The 24190-nt window shown below is 42.2% G+C and overlaps 1 protein-coding gene and 1 long non-coding RNA gene across 3 annotated transcripts in view; one reads left to right on the forward strand and one right to left on the reverse strand.

Annotated features, from left to right (window-relative positions):
* Positions 1–24190, forward strand: part of FKBP1B (FKBP prolyl isomerase 1B) — a 52327-nt gene that overhangs the window by 19449 nt on the left and 8688 nt on the right. The gene's annotated exons all lie outside the window — the stretch shown is intronic.
* On the reverse strand, positions 17108–23779 carry LOC136287352 (uncharacterized). The gene is made up of 2 exons (XR_010720140.1): positions 23205–23779; positions 17108–19614 (listed from the first exon to the last, which is right to left on the reverse strand). It is a non-coding gene; the product is annotated as an uncharacterized lncRNA (long non-coding RNA).

Raw genomic sequence — 24190 nt, forward strand, 5'->3', positions numbered from 1 at the left:
TGCTTATTTTACATGAAAATCAAAATAGCTGCATTGAAACAAATGGGTGTTTGACTTCGAGGTATGTCTTTGATGTGGGGATTACTGGGCAGAAACCTGGGACTGGAGCTGTTACTAGACAGGCTCTGGACCAGACTGGCTCTTTCTATAAAAAAATGGTAAGTTCTAGACATGCCCAGCAGAAGACAGAAACACCTACAAGAAGGGAGCCTTTCCAAGGGAATCTGCAACACACAGAAACATCTGCAGCTCAGGAAGATTGACAAGCCATCATGCTGCTCAGGGTAACAAACACTTTGCATAAATCCCCTTGCAATCATCACGTCTCATTTAATTGACATCCCACTACTTTGTTCTTTTTTAAAAACTTTATTTGATTGACTCTTCTGGAAAACCCTGCCTTATCAACAGGCAAAGCAGGTTTCTGCAGCAGCTGTTCTCAGGGGTGGACATTGGCCATTTGAAGCCCTGGCCCACTGTCAGCTCAGCCCTGTTTTTCAGCAGGACTTTTTGACTCTTATTCTGCCGTGTGTTCCTGCCCACAGGGCACATGGTTGTGAGGTTCTGAGTGTCACACACACACCAGAACTATATTGAATTACAGGAAAACCCGATGTTGGCAAACAGTGTTCAGAGTGTGGGCTTTAAGCATACCTCAAGGACATCTGTGTATGGGAAAAATAAAAATAGCCACACTGGAAAAAACGTGGAAAAAATTCCCTACAGAGTGATTGTAAAATAAAATGATCCCACCTAGAAATACCCTGTATACCTCGCACAGAGGTTCACTTTTGGAATCCTGGAGGCTGAAAATTTCCAGCTTTCTGTTCTAAAGGGCACTGACCCTCAAGTAGGGATGACATTTGACCTGAGGCCGTGGAACAGGCTTCCAAAGTTGAGTGATAGCACTGAGGTTGTGGGTGTGTAGTCTGAATAGTATTGTGTGATCTCTCAGGGTGAAAAACTTAAATTTGGGATTGTAGTATATAGTAATATATGGGGCAAGGTGGAGGACTTTGGGTGTTGTCTGAGTCCTTCTTCTTCACCTTCTTTTCCTTCTTCTTCATGGGTTTGGGTGATTTTCTGTAATTGGTTGATAGAGTCTGCATTGTGGACTTCAAGTAGTTAGTTATTGGGTTTAAAGTAAAAATGATTTAGGTGCCATTTCATAATTGGATGGATTGTCCTTGAAAAGACCTTGTAGAGATAGAGACTACTCCGTTTTACCTTCATTTTCTAGATTGCTAGTTAGAGCTCACGGCTCGTGAGACTGTAATATAGATAAGATAAAATAAATACCGAGTTCAAACACAAAACTACGACTCCTGTGTATTAATCCTGACCTTGGCAGAGAAAAAGAAGCCAGAACCATCACAGTTCACCTTGATTTTTAAGTCCTGCTTACACTGGAGGTGGTTTGGGCCCAAATTCTGGGGTCACTGGATGATCTCTAGTGGTCTGACTACATAGAGAGGACTGGTACATGGCTGGGGCTGTGTGGATACAGCAGGATCCTGGGATTGCCTGCACATCCCTGAGCACTGCAGGTGGCAGTGGTGTAGTCTGTGCATGGTGATGCTGAGCACCTTGATGCCTTTCCCAATGTAGGCCTGCGTCATAAGCATTACAGGGAGTAACATGGATGGCCTCTTGTTATTGGTAAAATACAGCCTCATTCCATGGATAGTTTGGGTGTAAGACATTTCAGGTGATTTTGTAACAGTTTTGTTCTGTTTAAATATAAAATGCTACCTACTTTGTGTATTTTCCAGACCTAGTGAGCAAACCAAAAACACAAAAAAAAAACCTTTGTGAAAGACATCACAATTCTCATCTGTTAATGTCTCGCAGAAAAACCTCTCAAATACAAATTCACCTGTAGACTCGATTTTGCTGATTTTTCTCGAAGTATCTGTTCATCAATATTTTCAATAGAACACAATTCTTCTTTTCTTGTGTTGGAGTAACCCTCAGAGATTTTCATCATGCTACTCACAGCTGACATAATGAGGTTAATTTTATTGAGTGTATTTGGTTCCCTGTGCCCCAGTGTTCATGATTCATCATTTCTTTTGTGAGTGAATAGTGAGATAATGAGATAGCAGGTTGACAAGGCCAGAAATACATTCAGGTTTAAAACGACGAATGTGCCTTGTGAGCAAGTTCAGCCAAGTAGGATGTCAGTCTGTTCCATGGGGATTGCCAGGTCAAAGCTGACTCAGAATTATTATTTATGAAAACTCCATCAAAATACAAGCATGAACAATGATAAATGTCTCATTAACATGCACATCAACCGATATATTCCACTACCCAGTATCTACACACCAAAGCTGAGAAGAACAATATGAAATCTCAGTATCAGAATTATGGCTGCCTACTATGCTGCAGTGCAAGTTCTTCATACTGGATAATAAAAATACGTGTTTTTTACTGTGTGGACATGATGAACATTGCAATCTTCTGGCTTGTCCATTCTCTCAGTTTTAAGAATTGGGTTTTTTTAAGTGTTAAATGTCATAGATGCTTTTGAGCAGCTTAGGAAGTTAAACTTTTAAAAGAGATGTGTAGGCTTTGAAGTGATGGTAATTACTGTAACTTTGTGATAGTTACACTTCATGTCTGGGGAAAATGTAAGAAAATATTTAGAGTTGAACGGTTTTTAAAATAATTTTGTTGAAATCAAAGGAGTTTGATGCCCAGGTGCATTTGAATGCCCACAGTATGACTACTGCCTCTTTAGACACCTAATTATCTTCAAATATCTGCCCTCTGTACTGTGTTTGCATGCACAAAAATGCTCAGCAGTGTCAACAGTTGGACTTGATGATCTTAGAAGACTTTTCCATCTTAAATGATTCTGTGATTATAAAAAACTGTGCCACTTGTCACTAGTGTTGTGTTTCTGACATGGCTGTGTTTATGTGAGCATTGCAGAGATGTTGGGAGAAATCTGTATTTTCAACCAACATTTTTATATAATAAAAAGTGTGTATAAGACCAGATATTACATTCTGCTATCCTGGTTGATGTGACATTTTTAATCTGGTTACTACCTACTGCCTACTACTACCCTGTGTGAGTGGCTCTGCAGCAGGCACTGTGTGTTTCTCAGCTTTTGCCAGACTTTTTGATGTTATGAATCATGGAGACAGGTCTGGCCACATTAAATGAAGATTGGTCCCATTTGGCTTGAAATTTTAAATACTTGCTAGTTTATTTAATAAAGATGTTGCCTGCCTTCTGTTATGTACATGTGTATGATTCACAGGTGTAGGAGATGTGGCATGTTCAGCCTCTGGCTCGAGAGGCTCTCCTGGGTTGGAGACAAGCACATTCTCGTTCTCCAGCAGCCCAGGTTGTGTCTACATTACAGCTGACAAGGGCTGGGAACAGGAAGGTGTGTGAGCCACGGCTCCTGATCACAGGCTTGCCCCGCGGCACGCTGCAGACTGCCCCTGCCCTGTGCCCGGGGCCTGGCAGAGTATTGAACTGCCAGACAGGCTTAGGCAGAGTCCCTTGGGCTGTGCCTGGGGTTGCCCTTGTATTTCACTGTTTGAATATAGAGTGAGTCTGATCCGGAGGGCAGCCTTCGGATGACCCCGGCATGCAACGTGGAAATACCCAAAGTCTCGGAGCATAGACAGCTCTCTAAGCTGCAAAGTTAGGTCGAAGATACATGGCTGTGAAGGAGAGAGAGAGAGAGCAATTTCAGCTGAGGAAACATCCATGACCTTGACATGCCCCAGCCATGATTTTGTAGCTCTCCACTGGTGCTAATCCGTGTTGGCTCAGACCCCAGCTGGGATCAGACAGGTCAGCGCCTGCTTAGAGATTTCTGACTGGAGAGCAGAAGCAGAGCTCTAAACAGAAGGAGAAGAATGAAAGGTTTTAGGATTAGACTGGGAATGCTTACATTTGTCTTGGCAGTAGCAGTACCACACGCACATGCAGTGTTGGGGAGCTGCTTCCTGGTGGCACCACACAAAGGCTCATGGAGCAGCATCCAGGCTGTGCATCGGAGCATTCACTCGACTTACAAGTCTCAGCATGGCTCTGGAGCCAATCCCAGAGCTTGCTACTGGCCTCATGGGGCAGTTTATCGCATCTTCTATTTAATCTTACTTTGGACAGACTGAGAACCTGATGACAAGAATGTCCCATGCGTGATTTAGCTCCTGCAGATGGTCAGGACATGCCTGTCTTAATTTCTGGCATGTACAGGCCAGCGAGAGAAAAAGCAAGGAATTTGATGGGCATGGGAGAGTAGTTGCAAGGAACACCCTCCTGGTACTCTGCAATGCAATGTGAGAGTCACAGCAGGTAAAGAGTGTTTTATCTGTTGGGACACAGGGTTGTGTTTGCTTTATGGGTCTCCTTAGGGCTAAAGGGGAAGAATGTTCATCTACTTCTTGAAAGCTGCATGTTGCTGCAGTTTGTGACATTTGTGGAGTTACATTATTGATTTTATTTTCTTAGGAGAAAAGGTAAATAGAAAATTACTCATTTGTACACCTGGGCATGCCTTGGACATTAGGACATTAAAGCATTAAAGCTCAAAGTGTCTGAGAAGTAGAAGATAGTTCACTATTTAACATCCAGCTGGAGAGCTGTGTTTAATCCTGTATTACATAACTGCTTTTTCAGACCATTTCTGTATTTTTCCATGCATCTATGAAAGTGCTTCCAGTTATTCCAGTAAACATGGGTGTGTTGGAAGAAGGGGAGTAATTGCTTTTGAAATGGTTGAAAATAATGCAGTTATAGCCCTGTAATTAGATGCTTCAGGATGTGGCTATTTATGTCACTGTTCTGGTTGCTAAAGATCTATCCTGCAGTGATCAGCCAGTGGCAGTTCTTGGGCTTCAGACAGAAATATTCAGGAACGGAAATTTGGGGAGATCTACAGATTGAATTTATTCACAGCGATAAATTGCTCTCCAGGATGAGTGGCATGTTTAGCTCTGGAAAAATAAGGAATGAGCTAGCCAGTTATCACAATGAAACAACCATTTTAATGGTTCTTTGGAATGCAGATGCTTTTGGACAAAGTTTTGCTCTCAAATGTCCTCCCCACTACTACAGAGTTGGGTTTTTTAATAGCATTGTCGTTGTTTCCTGGAACAGAGAAAGGAGCATTTGATTATGTTTGTATTGTGTTATCATTCAAGAGCTCCATTGTGCTTAACTGTGCAACAAATGGATTAAGAGAAACTCTCATTCTCAGACAGCTGAGGAAGATGAACAGCAAAGAGGAGGAAGGGACACAGTTAGATACATACATGAGCTATGACATTTACTTTATGTTTTCAAAGGCAAATAAAGTGAGAGGCATCTCTCAGCCAAATGATCCATTATGAACTCATTTTCCTGTAATGTTACAACACGTTTGGGTGTTGGGAGAGACGCTGACAGAGTGAGGTGGCCTCAGAAAGATGCATAAAGAAAGCATTCAGGGCATGGAGCAGAAGAGTCAGCACCTCCAGTGGGTCTCCAGGACCATTTTGTTTGTTTTGAGCATGTTTTAGCTCACGGGCAGCCTTGCCTGGGCTCACTTCAGAGCGAGGTGGTTATTCTGTAGAATGTGTAGTATGATTGCACTGCTGTTAATACCCCCAGGGAAAGGGAGCTGGGCATGGCACAGGACGTGGGCACAGACGTCTTGTGGCGTTGAGTCAGCCCGTCCTGTCCCGTCTGTGGCCTGCACTCACCTCGTGCCGGAGCCGCCACGGCCCAAGCGCTATAATAAGCACTTCATGCAGAGTCTGGCTCCCCCCATTTAGTCTCCCTCCACTTCTGGTCTGTAAATATTTGTCCTGTCCACATCTATTGTTGGCACAGAGACATCAGTAGAAAGTTCTCTTAAGCCTTTGCTTGCATATTTGGATTTGGGCCAGTGAAAGTTAAACCTGATCGTCTTAGCCTCTCACTACCCCTGCTCCTTCTTTTTTTTCAGTAGTAAATGATGACTCTTCTCGAGATGGGCCAGGTTTTCCTGGGGGCAGCTTGGCAATTCCCCAAGGCACACACATTTAATGGCATGTGTCGGTGCAAGTAAACAGCAGGATAGAGGGGTTTTGTTCCTCTTGTACCCACTCTCTAATTTGTTCCTTGAAACTTTCCCCACCCACAGGGGGAAGGATGGCTGTGTGTCTATACAAGCTGGAGTTTGATTTATTTATTTATTGCCTTCCTTCCTCAAGCTGTCTGTAGCAGGCACACCGAATTTCCAAAAATGAAGGTGTTAATACAAGTATCGCTTACTGCCCCTCCTGTAACATCCATGCCACTGTTACCCGAAATGAGAAATGCAATTTGGATGAGTCAGCGAGTCTGCCCTGACTCAGACTAACTAATGTAGGAGTGTCTCAGGGTCATGCATATTTCTATTAATAGGGTCAAACTTGAGCAGGGAGCTCTGGTTTGATTTACCTATATTTAGCAATCAAACCAATGCAGCAAACCCAGCCAAAATAAACCTGGCTCAATTTTCTTTGAGATTGTGATAAAACAAAATAAAATACAATCATTATCTTAAGGTAATGAAACATGTTCATTTTCTTCCGTGCTCAGCCAACACACTAATTTTCATGTCATGTTCTGCTGTTGCAGTAAAAATTGTTGAAACCTAACTATTTTTGTGTCTCATACATATCTTTTCTTTTCCTTCATACAAATTAAACTACAAAGATCTCTCTTGTATTCTGATCCTTTCAAAGTGTATGTGCAAGGACACTGAGAGAAGCTCTATCATTTCTCCTTCCTACCCTCTCAGTAGACTCTTGGTACAAGGACGAATGAAGAAAATGTTTCTTACTGTTAAGAATAAGTTGTGGGCAGATCTTTGCACTGTATCTTTTGTAATCCCACCAAGGTTTATTAGTCCTGGGTCTAGCAGAGTAATTCCATATTAAAAAACTCTTGTGGGGCAAGGTTTAGAATGTGTTCATTTTCTGGCTTCCAGGAAGGCAAATTGTCTTTAAATACAGTGAGTGAGGGGGGGAAAAAAAAAAAAAGAAAAAAAAAAAAAAGGCAAGAAATTGAATAGACTATCTAGGGAGCTGCGGAAACTGTGTTGAAGAGTAGAAAATATCTATAGCAGACTGTATGGTGGGAAAACCCTGTATCCCAAGTCTCAGATCTCTGGAATGGCTCGGTGAGAATTTCTCCTCAGCCGGTATGAGCTCACATTGCTCTATTGACCTTTTTGAGGTTCAATTGATTTACCCCAGCTTGAAATCTGACCTTTTGTGTCCAGATAGCAAGGTGGCATAGAACTTCTGTGTCCAGATAGCAAGGTGGAACAGAGCAGAGCAACACTTCCTAATCTTCACAAAGGCTTCTGAAGCAGATAAAAAAGCAGAGCCCCTGCTTTGCATTCTGTAACACTTTAGCAGAGTCAACAGGATGTGAAGCTGCCCTGAACAAGATCAGAACAAGGGTTACATGTTCCTGTAACCTTAAAAATACAGGTGACGGTGATTTGTGTTCTCTTCTGAGCCGAAATGATTGAGATGTAAGCAACCAAATGGAGACATGGCCCAAGGCACTCAGTCAAGTAGTGCTACCACCACAAAGACAGAAAAAAGATCATATCTGGGCACCAGCCTAAAAAGGTTCTCTGGGCTGTTAAACCAATTAGGGATCAGATAACATGTTCTCCCAGTCACTGGGATGGAGTCTGTCTGCCTTAGAGTAAAAACATAATTGTGCCATAACTAGAAATGCTCACTGTCAGTTTCATGTCATGTGTGAATCTCTGTACCCTTTAATGGCTGTGCAAAGCATTAGATTATTAAAAAAGCCAAAACAAAACAAAAACAAGCCACCAAAATTCTGTAGTTTAAATCTTCCTCCCCTTTTTATTAAGCAATACCAAGAGTCAATATAGATCTTAGAGTTTACCCAGAGGAAGTTTGGTATTTGATTTGAACACACACAGTGCATCCCTAAAATTCAAACTTGATGTGGAGGCCAAGACAAATGTATTTTGTTTTATAACTCTTTATTACATGACAGCCAGATATCATGCTCTCAGCCTGTGAAACATTTGCAGCAGAAATTGTATTTGCAGCATGGCAAACGACCTTTCTGTGTTTTGTTGTTTGGTTTGTTTTGGGGTTTTTTTTTACTGCTAGGGCTTCACCCCCAGCCGTTATTAGATTACCAGGCAGAGAACATGACACAAAGCTCAAGCTGTTGCGAGAAAATAGAATATTATGTATCCACACATGCACCAGCTCTGAAGAATTGATACTGCTCTTGTGTTTGTTGGGTGTAGATATGATCCACCTTCAGGCTGCACTACAACAGTAAGTGCATCACTGCACAAGATCACAGGGCCCCCTGTGATCTTCCTTGCTGATATGATTCTCTAATTTCCTCTTCCTTCGCATCCTTCCAGTCTTACTTGCAGCAGGAAGACTTTGGAAAAAAAAAAAAAGAAAAAAGAAAAAAGAAAAAATGCTATTGTTGGATTTCTAGTCAACAGTGTCCTGGAAAAAGCAGCATTGGCTGTTCCCCTGAAAAAGTTGCTAAAAGATGATGTCATTTGGCAGTAGGGACCAAAACAAGACAGGGTATTGCAGCAGCTAAAAATGACAATCTGCAATGCACCAATATTTAGGTTTCATGGTCCTACAAAGGAGTTTGGGAAAAGATATGCAACTAAACACTGCCGGAGTTCTGGCTGCTTGCAGGGTGCACTGTGCCTGTATTAAACACATAATTTGGTGTAAGAGAGGTAGAAAAATATTACACCTGAACAGAGGCAGACTGTTGTATTTGCTCCAGAAATTATTTTTCTGCTTAATGCAGTGTTGCAATCCAAATGCATGTGGTTTATAAATCACCTTTTCTTTTTTTTTTCTTTTTTTTTTTTTTTTTTTAAAGCATGCTACTTTCTTTTAAACCCTCAGGAAACACTGATGAAAGATGTATTTGTGAAACTGTTTAGCAAAATGTTAATTTGAGATTTGCTGTCTAGTCGTCTGATGTCATAATCTCAAATCGGATGCTCAGATTTTTGCAGGAAAGGCAGTTTGTGTTGTGGAAGGCACCTTAGTACTAAGGGCAGATCACAGAAGGGCTCACTGGGTCATTTGGAAGCTGTGCAAAAATTCATATGCAGGTTGTTTTTTTTTTCTTAGAGAGTTGGCTGCTGAATAGCAACCCTGCTGCGCTTTGAAATGTGTGATCACCTCTCCAAGAAGGCTGTGAACAGCAAGTAAAAAAGTGAGGATCCATAAGGACAGAAGGGAGTATTTCATCCTCCTGCTAGAAGGCAAACACTAGGGCACACAGTGCACAGGCGAGGCAGATGATGTTGTGACTGAGAAGGGCAAAGCACATAAAAATTACAGAAATATGTATAGATCAAGAATTGAATTACCAGAATTGTTGTGGCTGTCTTAGACTTTTGATACAGTAAATATTATAATAGCTGTAATTTTCCATTTTATTTCCTTTTTTCTTGACAAGTGTTTTATGATACTAACAGCCAGAATACTTCCAAGTCTGGTGAATGATTTCCAATGACCCAGTATCCTGGGTGATTGCTGCCCTTGTGAGCAGGAACACTGAAACTCCCTGTGCAGGCAGCCAGTAAATCAGCAGATCTGTGTGTAAGCATTAAAATGGTTCCCAAAACGGAGAGAAATTTAACTGCCACATGCTGCCTTTCTTTTTTCTTTTTTTCCCCTTCTGTGCAAAATGGGAAAATGGAAGCAGCAACTTAAATGAATTGAATGTTTACATGTTCCATAATATTGGATCTTATGGATTACAGAGTGAGCCATGTTACCTGGTCAGGGAAGATCTGTTCAATTATTTTTAAAAGCAATGTAGAATACTCAAGTGTCTAGGTGAATGATTATTTTAGGCCAGATAACTATATCCCTCTCATGTGTCAGCTTCTTTGATCCAAATTTTAGCTCAGTTCTGCCTTTCTTTTGTCTGGTTTGGCTGTATGGATGCTTGGATTTTATCTGATATGCCTCCCCTTCAGCAAGCTTCTTATGAATTTAAACTTTTCTGTTTTCCTTTTATGTTTCCTCCTTAATAACTCTGGTGTCTTTTACCTTGGATGTAGCGAAACAATACTTGGCATTATGTAATTGGAAAGGTGATGATGTTCAAGAATCCCTTAGACCTCATCCAAGCTGAATTTTAAATAGATTTAAATACTAGTAATCGGAAAACCAGGCAATGAAGTCTTCCTAGAATGTAATATTTCAGATGAACATAAGCCTTTTGTTTTTATTATTGTCTAAAGCAAAATGTTTCATTCCATTCAACCCTGGACTGCATTTTCTCTGAAGTTTTGAAATTGAACAAGACATCGATTATTTTTTTCACAAAAAAACAACCTTTGCTACTGTGGTTTGAATGTTTTTGCCATTTGATTGCTAGGAACAGATTTTTACTGACTTCACATAGTAAGTTGCTCATGTAGATGCTACTTTTTCAGTTACACATGCTGGGAATATAAAAGATAGTGTGACCTGGGCTAGAGCAGAGTCTGGTCCACAGCAGTCCCTGTGAGTTATGTAATGTATGCACCATCTCAGTCTGTGCTTTTATGGATTGTAATATTACACATTTCACTGCAGAGTCTGAAATCTTCAGGCTTTTCATTGTTGGTGTAATAATACATTTGTTTATGTAGTGCTTTGCTGTTTTGTCCACACTCAACTTGTGTTGCTCTCCACTCTGTTGTGCTGGTTTTGGCAATGTATTTTTGGCAATGCAAGGTATTTTTGGCAATGTTTATCTCTGTTGTTTGTGTCTATGTACTGACTGCTATTTTTATTTGTAGTATCTAAACTGGCTTAATTTACAATGTCTTTTTTTTTTGCCGCAGTCCTGAGTGTGCAAACACTTTTGCTTTTGGGAAAAGGTTATGGTCTGTGCAGTCCATCCTCAAACTCCCACTAAAGGCAGTGAGGGCAATGCAGGGACAAACCCTACACGTCAGGCACTGCTCATCTAACAAGTCTCAGGGGCAAGGACTGGTTGCCCAGAAAGGTTGTGGTGTCCCCATCCCTGAAAGTGTTCCAGACCAGGTTGGATGAGGCTTGGAGCAGCCTGGACTAGCGAGAGGCACCCATAGCAGAGGGATTGGAACATTATGATCTATCTAAGTCCCCTCCCAACAAAAACCATTCTGTGATTCCATGAGTCTCTCTGCCCATGCCACTGACCTCCCTAATTACTACTTGTTTTCTCCTAACTCCATTGTTCCCTATTCCCAGCTACCATAGAGATTTAAGGAGGGAGCATAGAAGGTGATCCCGTTGAGTGTTTGGTTGTCTGATGATGAGAATACCATCAGAAATGGTGAAGAACATGAGTTTAAATTCAGGGTTAAGGTGGAGTTGAACTCAAAATGCTTTGACAAGTGTTTGTAACAGGAAAGGTGGGTGGCAGTACCGTCTCTCCCAGCCACCCTTGAAAAAAGATGAACTTTCTCAGCCTTCTGTCTGTCCTTAAAACCGGATACAAAGCTCTACATCCAAAATGAATGATGATGCTAAATCTTAGAAAGATTTTAAAACTGGGGTTCATATGTGTACTTACTGTGTCCTGTTACCTGACTATTGGCTGCACTTGACTTGGCGCACAGGCTTTCTATATCTCACCTTCCGGAAGCGCCTGCTTGTCCCTGTTGTCTCTGTAAGAAACTTCTGATTCTTTTGCTGTCTCTCACTTCAGTCAAATACAAGGGGAAAAGTCCCTAATGGGTGATATCCCTCTTCTTACCTCATTCTCTGAGAAGTGTCCCCAAAAATGTTTATTTTGCGTTCTTCATTGCCCGAGACATGAGTAGCTTATTAAGGAGATGAAAATAGATACATGCACTTGGAAATTCCTATTGTTCTTCAGAGAGATGACTGCAATGTCCAGCAGAGCAATGCCTGAGACCCATCTGTCAAGATAACAGCTGCTACTTTTTCCATAGTTCGTTTATAAGATCACTGAGATCAAAACTTAGAGATGGAAAAGACTATTTATAAGAACAAACTGTGCAAACTGTGCTGTTAATAGCTCCTTTCCTCTGTGGCTCAGAAGGTACTTTAAAGGCTTATTGAATGAAGCCTTTCAGGATATCCAAGGCAAAGTATATTAGTTAATAATATTATTGCTGAATATGCTATTGACTGGCTGACCTTGTGTGAAACTACCATGGTTGTTTCACAGGGAATAAAATGAAGGTGAGTTATACTTACACAGCTGTCTGGTGTGCAAGTATGCACAACCTTTTCTTTTTGACATACAGCTTTTTGCTCTGATCACAAATATACACTATTCCATATTCTTGCAGGATTCTGCTCTGGTGAATAGTCCCGAGTGCATGATTCAATGTAGATTTAAATTACTGAGATCCAGGTCTCAAACTGTTACATATATTATTGTACTTTCATTATTATCAGGGGAACTGTGCCAGTTCACACCAGAGAGAATCTGCAACATCAGGAATGATGAGCAAAAACAGGAAACAAATGTGGCAAAAAAAAAAAAATCTCACAGTAATATTATTTCAGAACAAACTCAAAGTTTTCAGGCAGAGTGATATTTAATGGATATTTAACATTTAACACTAACAGTGTCTGCCTTGAAACACATAAAACACTATTTACATTGAAACTGATGTAAACAGAGAAAAAATACTCTTCTTTTTGTGAAAGCAGGTGCATTCCTAGTAGGTGGAAAGAGCAAACTATACATCCATGGAAAGATTTTTCCCTTCGATGAACATATCTCATATACCTTTTAAAATGGTGGCCTAGAAAAGTAACATAAGACATTTTTTCACTGGAGTCCTGCAGCAAATGACTCTGCTCAGCAAAGTGCTGGGTTTATCTGATGGTCATGGTAGGCTGAACTTCTGACAATACAGTAAGGGTTTCCCAACATGTAACTTGTTAATGAACCTTTCTCAGAGTTCATTCAAAGACTGGAATGGGGCTCTATCTCCTGTTCTTCCTACAGCAGGGTTGCTGAGTGTGTTGGTACACTGTAAGTGACTGGGTAGATCTGTGGTCACCCAGTCTGAAGAACCTCAGCCAACATAACTCATTGGAAGGCATTTGGTGCACAAATCAGAACCAGCTTGGTTTTAAGCTGCATTTTTTCACAAATCTTGACTGTCATCAAGTAATTTTAGGTGGAATTAAGCTTGACTGTCTTTACCTACCTAGAAATCTACAGTCTGTCCATGTCAGTGGGGAGAGCGCAGCATGAAGATGCCTTTTCCATCCCAGCAAGGGACTCATCCCTTGAACCCCCTTGGTGGTTCCACCTGATCACCCTGGAAACTGTGTGTTATGCTGGAGTAAGGCCCCATAGTGGCCTCAAATTGGTGTCAGTGAAGTAATGTCTCATTTTTCTGCATGGAATCACAGGCAGGAGGAGATGACTCCCCAGGAATTCTCCAAACACTTGTGAAGGGAGGGTCTATTGCATAATGCCAGCTGGGAAGGTTATACCACATCTCTAAAATAAGATATTACAGGGATGTCTGACCAGTCTAGATCAAGAAGTTGGACATCCTGGATGAAAAGCATTGGACTTCTGCATTTTGTATGTTTTATGTACATATGAGATCATGGTGGAACAGCAGTGTCTGCCTCTGACTTACTTAGAGCATATGTAATCTTGGCATATTGACTGTGGCTGGCTGATATACTGGCTCAGTAAACAGCCATTTTTATAAACTATTTATTTCTCTGGTTGTGTCCTGTGTGTTTCTCTCTTTTCCCAAGAATCTTTTTAATTTTCTCTATCTTATTTAAGAACAGAGTAGCTGCTAGGTCCTTCGCCTGATGTTAGATGATTGCTGTGTTTGTCAAAATGAGTCTCAGTAAAACACTCATCTGTGAAGTAGCTGTGGCCATGCTGAGCATTAAGAAAGTTGGATGTGATAAAGAACCCAGTAAACAAGGACCTATGGAAAAGAAAGAGCATTCATTCACCAGGGATGTGGGAAGAACTGTTATTTTTCAGTTCCAAATGCCCTAAAAGCCAACATACCATTTTAACATCTTGGTGTTAAGTGGTAACATATAAATAAAATACCTTTTCATGCTCAAATTTATTGTCTTTGAGCATGCCCAGAGAAGTTGGGGATTCCCCATCTGTGGAAGTGTTTAAGACCAGGCTGGATGGGGCCCTTAGCAGCCAGATCTAGTGGAAGGTGTCCCTGCCCATGGCGGGGAGCTGGAATGAGATGATCTTTAACATTCCTTGCAACCCTGACCATTCTGTGATTCTCTCCATAGCCCCTTAATTCAGTGTCCTACTAGAGATGGGTGGATCTGTCACTAGGCTGTTGCTAGCTTAAGCCAAGGGAATCAAAAGTGTTGCACTTCAATTAAGATTTTTTAGCGTGAATTTTATTCAGAAGGAAACATACTACAAGGCTAGACAGCTAAAAACAAACAAAAAACCCCATACCCAATCTGAGAACAGCTTATCATTAAAGCACACCTAACTGCTGGTAAAATTGTCATGTTGGGCTGGGAAGGTGCTTCTTCTGGCAGTTTCTTTCCTGGAGCAGAGGAGGAATTAAGAACCTGGTGCTTTTACCCCAAGTCCCCTCTCATGTGATCTCAGAGCCATGCTCAAAGCTTTCACAAGAAGCCTCTGAAGATGATTTTCTGGTGTTTTTCCATGCTCTCTGCACCCAGATCTGTGTTGAGAACTCCGGAGTTCCACCTTGGGCCCTTCTGGTGCCATACCCTGAGGGACAGTGGCTGTCACACCTATTTCAGTGTGATTTAACCTGCTACACAAGTGTGTAACTTCCCAGTGGGAGATCATCTGCACCGTTGCGTATGTGCCACAGGCTAAAATGCCAAATCTGTGCTCCCAGAACACAGGCAACCATGAAACAAAAAGGGAGGAGGGAAGGAAATACATGTGGCATAGGATGAGACTGAAATGAAACCAAGATGAAAAAACCCAGATTATTTTATTGCTCTGTTCTCATGGTGCACTAGGTGCTCAGAATTCTTTGGGCAAGCTCTGCTGCTTGCGTTTGTGTGGGAAATCTTGCAGACTCTCTTGATATTACAGCCATGCTTGAACTGTTCTTTCTGCTTTTGGGCTGCTACCAGTGGGCAGGGACAGAAAGACCCAGACCAGTGAGAAACATTCCCTCTCCCTGCAGACCCTGTGTTATGGGCCATACTGTTTGAGGACAGAGAAACAAGAGATCCAAAGTATTTCTGTATTAATATATTCTGTCTAAAACGCTGCTTTAGACATCTATCGTCCCCCTCATCAGCGTTCCCACACTGACCTGATTCTGCCATGCTTATTCAGATTAAATTTGCCTTATGCTGCAGCACATGTATATTTTACGGCCAAACTTTGTAACAGTAACAGAATCAAACTCTAAAAGAAAATTACTCTTTTAAGGTGACAGGATACCAGAGGAATTGTTTTGGTCTCTTTACAACTTATGTAGAAAATGCTTAGTGAGCCTCAAATCTACCTTGAAGGTAAATCTACTTTTCCTTCTCTTAAAAGTATGCAAATCCCTAAAGCCGCTAGGACAGAATAATGCCTTTCAGCAGAGTGAACTAGACAATTGCAGGTAATTTTCCTGGCTGTGAAGGCGAGCTAAGTGCAAGGTTCTTTCATATTGTCTCGTGGTTGTACACGACAGTGATTCATAGCCCACGGTGATGCATTATTGAAGAGTTGTCTCTTGTGTCTTCATTGCAAGCTGTCAGCTGCATGATAAATAATTGATTGTACTGCTCTTACTCCACATTAAAGATATATGAGTATCTAATACACAAAGAAAATGAAGCAGCAAGGCTGCCTGTGTTCAAAAGACGAAGCGTTACTGAAGTGTGCTGCGGTAGCGGGAACTGGGAAGTGCCCACCACCGCTATCCATTTCCCACTTCTTCACTTTGAGTCGGTTTGTCATGGCAACAAATGGCACATTCAAGTCCTTGCTGTTGCCTTTCTAGACAAAACAAAATAATTGTGGCAAAGAGCTGATAATGCTGCGGAGTTGTGCTTATCCCCTTCCCCCTTTTTCTTCAACTATTATCCCTCTAGACTGAAAATTCCCTTAAAGTATTAATAATTTTTTCTTAAGTGGCTGCAAACTGTCAGGAAAATGCACTAAGACAGTAAATCCTTTTTTCCACATAAGACTTTGTCTATATTAAACAGAGGAAGTGTTAGCAGGATAAAACTGTGTATTTGCTGTGGTACTAAGCCTCGGTTGTTGAGCCTTTCCCTGGAAAAGCAAGACTTCCCTTGATGGTTCAGTTGCCGAAGTCCCCAGACAGGATGCAGTAAGGTGTTCCCTATTCCAACATAGCATAGGGAACGAAGACATCTTCCAGCTCGCCTTCAACGCTCTTTGTTTCCATTACAATGGCCATCAGTAAAATTAATGAGACAACAAATTTGTACAGAGGAGTTTTCTTTGGAAGTCAAATCGAGGAAATCAGAGGTGTGTGCTACTCACTGTGTTGTGTCAGGAGGAGGGTCATGGCCAGGTATAACCACAGGTTACTGGGAACTGTTGTTACAACAAAAATGTGTCAACAGTGAATTGCATTTGGAGATAATGATGAAATTAAGATGGGAGAAGTGTGAGATGTCTGGCTGATGCATATCTGGATTCTGATGGAATGAGTTGGAGACCTGAGTTAGGTCCTAGGAAGGAGAAACAAGAGGCACCGACAGTATTTGCCTAGAAAACTGTTGCCCAGATATCTGTGTTTAACAACAAAACATAGGGGAATTGTTTTTGTTCCTGAGGGAAACCACATGTTTTTCAGGTCTATTAGCTTGAGACAGCCACAAACTAAGGTGGGAACACCAGTGAATGCAGGGAATGCTTTGCCACAGTATTTCAGAATTGAATCCTGAAGACAACTGATCTATTTTAATGTAAAATGCAAGTAACACTACAGCGGAGTTCTGCTGGTGTGAATCAACCTGGGATGTGATTTGTGACTTTATGGATATGTTTCTCCCACCACTTCTATGCAATCGTGCTGAACTGTGCCTTCCTCTGTACATTGGGAAGGCATCAATGTTGTTATAGAGGAAATTTTGCACGGAATAGTCTGACACCGTTGCTTGTCCCAATCAAGGATTTTATTAATTACAGCAAGCATAACAATAAGGTAATGCAGCGCTGGGCGACAGGGGGACCATTATCCCGCCACTGCCGCGTCAGTCAGGGTTTTAGTTCTTCCTCTTATACAGTCCGGTTTCCGGCGTGCGTGACTTCCTTGAATAGTACTCTGCGCATGTGCGTCTCTGTTGCTGGGGTCTGCTCTTCCCCTGCCGCGTTTCAAGACTCAGAATCGCTGACTTCCTGGAAAATATTGCTTACAACCGCAAATTATGCGAGACTACCTTTATCACTTAACTTGTCACCCATATCCTGGATTTAATGAACAAACATATCAGTAACAATATCCCCCCTTTGTCTTTAGGTTAATTTATGTTGTGCATTAAATCACTTAAGCTCTTGTCTGCTCCATTCCAATCCATCTCCCGTTTCTCCCTTTCTATTTTCTAAGTCCTCATATTTTGCTTGTACCAGCAGCAAGTGGGCAGCTTCCAGTCGCGCTTTTACTATTGTAATAAGTTTGTTAAAAATACAGGGACCAAAAGTTAATACAAGAACTAGTAAAAATATTGGTCCAGCTATGGTGGACAGTAAGGTAGTCAACCATGGGGAATGATTGAACCAACTCTCATACCAACTCTGATGGGATTCTCTTTCTCTTTCCCTTTTTTTTTTCTAGTTGTTTTCTTAGTTCTCCTAGGGTGTCAAAGACTATTCCCGTTTGATCTATATAGGTGCAACACTCTTCTTTTAAGGCTACACAAAGTCCTCCCTGTTGCCAAAATAATAAATCCAGGCCCCGTCTGTTTTGTAAAACTACTTCTGATAATGAGCGTACTGACTTAGTTATGCAAGGGTGCTTTCTGCTGACTGGATATGGTTAGTGGGGAGCCTGTAGCCTCAGGGTAATTTGTAACCGGTGTTAGCTCTTCATCCTCCTCTAAAACTCTATTCGGTCCCATACCATAGGTATCAGCTGGGGCGGGTTCTTTCTTTATCACTATTAGGTTCCCTCTATCACGCCCAGGTTCCCAATGTCTAATTCCCCAATATTTTCCTAATACCCAGTCAGGGCTCTCTGGATTTATATACACATATTCACAAGTTCCTAAGTAAGAAATTTCTCCAGATGGTCCTAACCAATGCTTTGCACACCCTGTGGGACCAAATCCTGCTCTAATAAATTGATCTGCACCTCCCCCTGGAGTCCAATCGGAAGCAATAGTCTCACAGCCCCAATACCCACAGTAATACTCCCCTGGGTAATTACAGTAGCTCTTTCCAGGATTTGAGGCCGGACACATATAAAACCCAGTTAAATTCAAAACTCTCCCGCACTATTCTATGTTTGTCATGTTGCATAACCCAGCCTTAAAGGCTGGGGTCTGACTGGTCACAAGGGAGTCTAAAATTTTGTAGTCATTCATACGAATCAAGGACCATTTGAAAGGCTGGTGTGTTTGACCTCCTGTCTGCCTTACCCATAGGGATAATAATAGTAGTGACAGTAACAGTTGTCTACAGGTGGCTTTTTCATTGTAACAGTGGCTTGTTCCCATCTCATTTTCTTCTTCCCTGATTTTAGTCCCAGTCCTTGGACATTTCATTTTCCATGACCTCCTGGTTCCACCTATCCCAGGGCGACTTCCTCCACAGTTTTCTCTCCCTCTGCCTCGCCCGTCGACTCGGTTGCTGCGAGCCACGGGGAGACCCATCTTCTCGGCAGCAGGGATATTCTTCAGGAGGGGACTTTCGCCCTTTCTTTAAGGATCTCTGGATATAGGTGTTCCAGTTGTGGTCTTTAACCTGAGGAGCGTCACACCTTACTTCTTTTACCCGACGGCGACACACTCCAGCTATTATTTGTGCCACAAAAAGGACTGGTTCATTGGAATGGTAACAATATAGTTCGGGATTTATGCCTTCTGCAAATATGTCCCACCACTCTTTAGAGTCTACTTGTAATTCCCCTTGAGCTACTTTCTGAGCCAATACCAAATCAGTAAGCTCCCGCTGAATTTCTAGACAGAGGCAGCAAACACCTCTCGGGGGCCTGCCTCTGTGACAATGGGTCCACCACCTGTTTTCACAAACTAAACATTGGTAACATACAAAGGGGTAACAATTCCCATTACAATAAGAATCATTACATTTAATACAAACACAATCAGCATATATATTTCCCTTATGATCTCTTTCAAGCTCTAGTTGATATTCTATCCTAAAAGTTTTATACCAATATTTTCTATTCATCAAGAATGTCCTTTCTTAATTTCCTGTTGCAGTTCCCCGAGTGAGTTTCAACTTTAAGTCTCCGGCTGGGCTGATGACCTTCCACCTAGGCTCGGGCACTGGTCCTTTTATACGACTGGCGTGAGTCCACCCCCGCTCTGCTGTCCGTACTGCTGTATTTGTTGTGAGGAGCACCAGATATGGACCATCCCAATGGGGCTGGAGAGTAGTTTCTTTCCGAGTTCGGATTAAGACCCAGTCTCCCGGTTGCACCTGATGTAGAGTAATATTTAAGGGTGGTCTCTGCAATATCTGCCCTTTTTCCCATAACTTCTTCCTAAAGGCCATCATCTCAGTTATAAATGCTTTCATTTGCTTATCTATTATTCCGGGATGGTCTCGAGGCATACCTGCATCATACGGCATCCCATACAGCATTTCAAAAGGAGATATCCCCACATCAGATCGGGGCAGAGTTCTGAGATTTAACAAGGCCAAGGGGAGACACTTAATCCAATTAAGTTTGGTTTCTAAAGTTAACTTGGTTAGCTGTTTCTTTAATTCTCCATTAACTCTCTCTACTAACCCCGAACTTTGAGGGTGCCACGGGGTATGTTCTTCCCATCTTATTCCAAGGGCTTCTGACAAGGCCTTAATAACTTTTGATACAAAGTGTGGCCCTTGGTCTGAGTCTATACTTTCAGCTACTCCATACCTGGGCACAATTTGTTCTAGTAACACTTTGGCCACCGTGTGTGCAGTGGCCCTTGCGGTTGGAAATGCCTCTACGAAGTGGGTGAGGTGGTCTATTAGTACTAACACATACTTGTATCTTCCCACCTTGGGAAGTTCAGTGAAATTTTTTTTTTTTTTTTTTTTTTTTTTAAGAGCCCGCAAGATGGCGTATAATTCACATGCTTGGGCTGACCATGACGGACTCAAGGGTCCTGCTTCTAATACCTCATAATCCTTCCCTGCTACTAGTGCATACCCTGATCTACGTCTTCCATCCACTATCCGGGATGAGCCATCCACAAAAATTACTTCTCCCTCTGAGAGCCCCTCCTCCTCTAAATCGGGCCTAATCTTAGTCTGTTCCTCAATAGTTCGGAGGCAATCGTGGGCCAGTTCTTCTGATGGTTTTGGTTCCCCAAATAAAAACTGAGCAGGGTTTTGTAAAGATGTAGTTTCTAATGTTAAATTCGGGGCCTCCAGCAAGATTCCCTCATATTTTAATAATCTGGAATCAGAGATCCATTTTTCAGCTTTTTGCTGCAAAACACTCCTCACATTGTGGGGGAATAATACCTTAATGGTACTATTGAAGGTTATTTTTCGAGCCTCCTCTGTCATTAAGGCACATCCAACAATGGCCTGTAAACATGTGGGCCAGCCCCTACTCACAGGGTCTAATAATTTAGACAAGTATCCTATGGGCTTCTTTTTCCCTGCCCAATCTTGGGTTAATACTCCATATGCTGTCCCATTCTCTATGTTGGCGAATAGATAAAATGGTCGATTTAAGTCTGGCAAACTTAAAACTGGTGCATTTGCCAATTCTCTCCTTAATGCCCAGAGTTGCTCTTCATCTGTCTTTCCCCAGCTTATACGATTAGACTCGGTGAGCTTGGCATATAAAAATTTAACTTTACTACTGTAGTTTTCAATCCATAAGCGGCAATATCCCAATAGTCCTAACCATTGTCTAACCTGTTTTTTTTACTTGCTGGAGGGGGTAAAGATAAAATTCCCTGTACCTGTTCCGGGTCAATTGTCTTCTCTCCCTTCTCAATGTAGTGTCCTAAATACTTTACCTTTTCTTCTACAAATTGTAATTTAGATTTTGATACCTTCAGCCCCTTAAGCCCCAGAAAATTTAAAAGTTTTATGCTTTCTTTTCTGACTTGATTTTCCATTTTTCCTGCTATCAATAGGTCATCCACATACTGAATCAGAGTAATTTCTGGGTCTGGGGTAAAATCTTGAAGAATCTGTTCTAGGGCTTGTCCAAACAAATTAGGGCTTTCTGTAAACCCCTGTGGAAGCACGGTCCACCTCAATTGTTGTTTGCGCCCTGTGTCAGGGTCTTCCCATTCAAATGTAAAATAGTCTCTACAGCTTTCGTCTAAAGGGCAAGCCCAAAAAGCATCCTTTAAGTCTATTACACTGTACCACAAATTTTCTGGCCCCAATTTACTCAAAAGGGTATAGGGGTTTGCTACTACTGGGAATCTGGACATAGTGCGCTTATTGATTTCTCTTAAATCGTGCACTAGTCGATAAGTGCCATTGGGTTTCTTTACTGGTAAAATTGGGGTATTAAATGGGGACATACATGGTTCTAATAGTCCCTGAGATATTAATCTCTCAACTTCGGGTTTCAACCCCTTCCGCCCTTCTATAGACATAGAATATTGCTTAATTTGGACGGGGTTCTCCGGGTTCTTGAGGGTTACTTTAAATGGTGAGATGTTTAGTCTCCCCACGGTCTCAGGGGTATACCAGACTTCAGGATTAATTTCTTGTTCGTCTTCAACCCTAAGGGCACATATTTTAATTCCCAGCTCCCCTTTTTTAACTTCCAAACCTATTCCTAATTCTACCATCAAATCCCTTCCCAAAAGATTAAAATCGGCTTCTGGGACTAAGAGAAAATTTCCCATACCTAATTTAGATTCTGTTTCTATTAAAACTTGTTGTACAATCCCTACCTTGAAGGGTTCTCCCTTTGCTCCAACCACATGGGCAGTATCTTTAGATAATTTGCACCCAGGGGGTATTTGCTGGAGGGTAGACCTCTCAGCTCCTGAGTCTACCAAAAATTCTACCTCCTGTGACTGGGGACCTAGTTTCAGTTTTATCAAGGGCTCTTTGTTCGTACGGGTCCCCAATACATAGAGCCCCTGACCCCCCTAATCTTCTTTGAATGCCGCCTCATCCTTTATCCTCTGTCTGCAGTCTCTTTTCATGTGTCCTTTCTTCTGCAGTAAACAAAATCCTCAAAATAGACTGTATTTCTTAACAGTATTTGAGTTCAAAGGGACAGATACAAATCCTAGTTGTGGCTGGGCTCCTCCTATTGGCACTTCCCTTAAGGGGAGTAACTCATGTTCTCTTTGCTCCCTTCTCCTCCTTCTGACTGCGGCTCCGATACCTTCATCTCCAGGGGAGGGAGGGGGTGTAGGAGGAGGTAATATCTGAGGCGCCGGTGGTAATGGGGGAAGTGCATACGGGGGTGGTATTAGGGGAGCATCCTCCTCCTCCTGCAATTTTTCAGTCTTTTTATCTTTATGCCCAAACTCCATTTGGGAGAGATTGAATATTGCTACTCCCTGGTCCCCTGGGCGGGTAACCCATACTGCAGCATAATCAGCCTCTTCCTGATTAAAGGGGACCTACCTACGTACCCACTGATTCAAAAATCTCTGAACCCATAATTCTGATGACCCAAACCTGGGCCACCAAACTGCCTTGGAGATTTGTCCTCCCCAGACTTCTACACAAAAGTGTATCATCTTACCTTTGTCCTTGTCCCCCGTGGTGGGATAATATTTCCAATTCTCTAACATAAACCCCAGCGGTGAATCCCTAAGAACCGAAGGGGGTCTCATGGGTGGAGGGGGCTTGCTTTTCCCCTGTCCCATCTTCTGGAATACCCTCTTTCAGCCGTGTGTGTACTCACTCACTTCCCCTTTTTCGTGGCCCAGTCCCTCGCGGGCGATGGGAAACGCACTACTTAAGGGTCCGCACTCACTTGGAGAATCTGGCTGCCAGTTCTCCTCTCACTCACACGTACACACGTTGTATTCCAGGATCCCAACCCAGCCCGGACGGATTCCCCTGCACAATGGGCAGTTACTTACGCGTCTCCTGCGTCTTCGTCCGGACCTCGAGTGCACCGAGCTTATAGGGTTTTCCTTACCTTATTGTTACAAATTTGGGTTCGTCGGTAAGAGCAAGATCCCGACTTCAGAACCAGAGGCCGCCTGTACAGGCGGGGCGCCTCCCCTAGTCCCTCTGTCGGATCCGTATTCTTATCCGAGTCACGGCACCAAATTGTTATAGAGGAAATTTTGCACGGAATAGTCTGACACCGTTGCTTGTCCCAATCAAGGATTTTATTAATTACAGCAAGCATAACAATAAGGTAATGCAGCGCTGGGCGACAGGGGGACCATTATCCCGCCACTGCCGCGTCAGTCAGGGTTTTAGTTCTTCCTCTTATACAGTCCGGTTTCCGGCGTGCGTGACTTCCTTGAATAGTACTCTGCGCATGTGCGTCTCTGTTGCTGGGGTCTGCTCTTCCCCTGCCGCGTTTCAAGACTCAGAATCGCTGACTTCCTGGAAAATATTGCTTACAACCGCAAATTATGCGAGACTACCTTTATCACTTAACTTGTCACCCATATCCTGGATTTAATGAACAAACATATCAGTAACAATGTTGACACGAGGACTTTTGTGCAGTTACTAGAACCTTTCTGATAATATATTTTCCAGGCTAAAGGTGAATATTAGTAATAGTTGCATGTTGTAAATGGAGGGAAGATCAGAATTTCTAGCCTTTGTGATATTCTCCTGACAGAATATGGTGACATATTTTGACATAGAAATATATTTTGTGAGGAAAAAAAGAAACACTCAAAATGAAAAATTCTTAACGCACAGCAAAATTAACTCCTCAGAAAGTCCTAGAAACCAAACCCAAAGACATGTTCCTAACAGCACAGGTTGATTATAGGACATAATTGGAAATGTGATGGCATTGAGGGGCATCAGAATATAGTTCCTGTCATGAAGAGCCTCTGGTCTGTATAAAATGAAACAGGACAGTGTTCTAGAAACACCT

The sequence above is a fragment of the Chamaea fasciata genome, unplaced genomic scaffold (assembly GCF_029207755.1).
Source record: "Chamaea fasciata isolate MVZ Bird 193981 ecotype frontalis unplaced genomic scaffold, bChaFas1.0.hap1 SCAF_3, whole genome shotgun sequence".
Lineage (NCBI taxonomy): Eukaryota > Metazoa > Chordata > Aves > Passeriformes > Sylviidae > Chamaea > Chamaea fasciata.